We start from the raw sequence: 2,500 nt of genomic DNA on the forward strand, positions 1-2,500 counted from the left end.
CAACTTGGGTTAGGTTAAGGCACAACTTGGGTTAGGTTAAGGCACAACTTGGGTTAGGTTAAGGCACAACTTGGGTTAGGTTAAGGCACAACTTGGGTTAGGTTAAGGCACAACTTGGGTTAGGTTAAGGCACAACTTGGGTTAGGTTAAGGCACAACTTGGGTTAGGTTAAGGCACAACTTGGGTTAGGTTAAGGCACAACGTGGGTTAGGTTAAGGCACAACGTGGGTTAGGTTAAGGCACAACGTGGGTTAGGTTAAGGCACAACGTGGGTTAGGTTAAGGCACAACGTGGGTTAGGTTAAGGCACAATGTGGGTTAGGTTAAGGCACAATGTGGGTTAGGTTAAGGCACAATGTGGGGGTAGATTGCGGTACAAATTGCATTACATTGCGGTGCAAATTGCATTACATTGCGGTGCAAATTGCATTACATTGCGGTGCAAATTGAGTTACATTGCGGTGCAAATTGAGTTACATTGCGGTGCAAATTGAGTTACATTGCGGTGCAAATTGAGTTACATTGCGGTGCAAATTGAGTTACATTGCGGTGCAAATTGAGTTACATTGCGGTGCAAATTGCGTTACATTGCGGTGCAAATTGCGTTACATTGCGGTGCAAATTGCGTTACATTGCGGTGCAAATTGCGTTACATTGCGGTGCAAATTGCGTTACATTGCGGTGCAAATTGCGTTACATTGCGGTGCAAATTGCGTTACATTGCGGTGCAAATTGCGTTACATTGCGGTGCAAATTGCGTTACATTGCGGTGCAAATTGAGGTAGGTTAAGGTGCAACACAGGTTAGGTTAAGGTGCAACATAGGTTAGGTTAAGGTGCAAGATGGGTTAGGTTAAGGTGCAAGATGGGTTAGGTTAAGGTGCAAGATGGGTTAGGTTAAGGTGCAAGATGGGTTAGGTTAAGGTGCAAGATGGGTTAGGTTAAGGTGCAAGATGGGTTAGGTTAAGGTGACATAGGTTAGGTTAAGGTGACATAGGTTAGGTTAAGGTGACATAGGTTAGGTTAAGGTGACATAGGTTAGGTTAAGGTGACATAGGTTAGGTTAAGGTGACATAGGTTAGGTTAAGGTGACATAGGTTAGGTTAAGGTGACATAGGTTAGGTTAAGGTACAAACTGGGTTGTGTTATGGTACACATTGCGTTGTAGTACAGTACACGTTAGGTTTGGGTACGGTACACAATGTGGTATGGGATGGCGTGTTGTGGGGGGGAGGGGGGGGGGGGAGGTTCGTTGATATCGACCGTAGGACGTGGATGCCCGAGGCAGCGTCAGTGTGTCAAAGGAGTTATGTCACGTCGGGATGCGCTTTTCGCCAGTGAGAGGGGGCGAGCCGTGTCTGTGGTTGCGGCAGACCTGTGTGTTTCATTCCTGCCAGTGTGTTTGTGCTGTAAGACGAGGCAGTGTGGTGGTGATGGGTGCACCCCTGTGTAGGACATGTGTGGGTGTTGGTGGCTTCTCTGAGCAATTGTGGTTGTCGGACGAGTGGGGTATTCTGTTTTATGATTGGACCTCCCGGTCTGGTTATCATAGCGTAGTTGGTGTACTGTGGCGGATAGGATGCACCGGACGTTGGTCCATGCTGGTGCTTAGTAGTTGTATCTGTGTCTGTTACAGGCAGAGAGTAGTGTGTGATAGAGTGTGTGGCTGACGTGTGGTTCATTTTGTGTGTACGGACGTTCAGCATGTATAGGGGCATTTGCGTATATAATCTATCATAATCTATCTATGTGGGCCTGCATAGTTTACTGAGCAGTGCTGTGAGGTGACTGAACTACGAGTGACGTACTGATTTACAGCGGAATGATTGCCTTGTACCAAAGATGGAGTATCGGCTCTACGACAGCGTTGGCACCGCAGGAAATGGTCTCGTAAAACGGCCCTCCCACCGTCATCGTTGTGAGGGGTAGGGACCGCCTATATTCTGAGAGGAGCCCTGTTTGCCACTGGGCGTGGGGTCTCGCATCCTGCGGTTCAGTGCCCCCAGGGAAGCGCGCGGAGGTGGTGCTGCTGCTGCTGCTGCTGTAGCAAGCGAGCTACTTACAGCATGTATAGGGACAGCGGGAATATGGCATATTCGATATAACTCTTCATGAAACGCAAGATATAGGGGCGGATTGCACGTTACGAGTGCGGGAAGAGTCCGCCGTTCATCCGCTGGAGTTGCGATTTGGGCGGTTGGGGTGGGGCACGTGCGGGTGCGGGTGGAGCGATTGTCGGTCGACGACTTCGTGCGACGCAGGCACAGGCGTTGGGGCTCCTGTGGTGGGCAGATGATGCAGGGTTTGTGGGTGGCGTCGGAAAATGGGCACTGTGGGACCTAGCGATGTCGTAGTCGGCGTGGCGTCTCATAGATGGCGGTATCATCGGTGCAGCAGGTCATGTTGCGGGGGACCTGCAGGTGGCGGTATTTTTGTTTGTGGTGCGCTCGACATGGTGGACGTAGTGTCGTCCGATTCGCGTAGATGGAGCTATTGCATGTG

Source organism: Schistocerca cancellata, unplaced genomic scaffold (genome assembly GCF_023864275.1).
Source record: "Schistocerca cancellata isolate TAMUIC-IGC-003103 unplaced genomic scaffold, iqSchCanc2.1 HiC_scaffold_218, whole genome shotgun sequence".
Classification (NCBI taxonomy): Eukaryota; Metazoa; Arthropoda; class Insecta; order Orthoptera; family Acrididae; genus Schistocerca; species Schistocerca cancellata.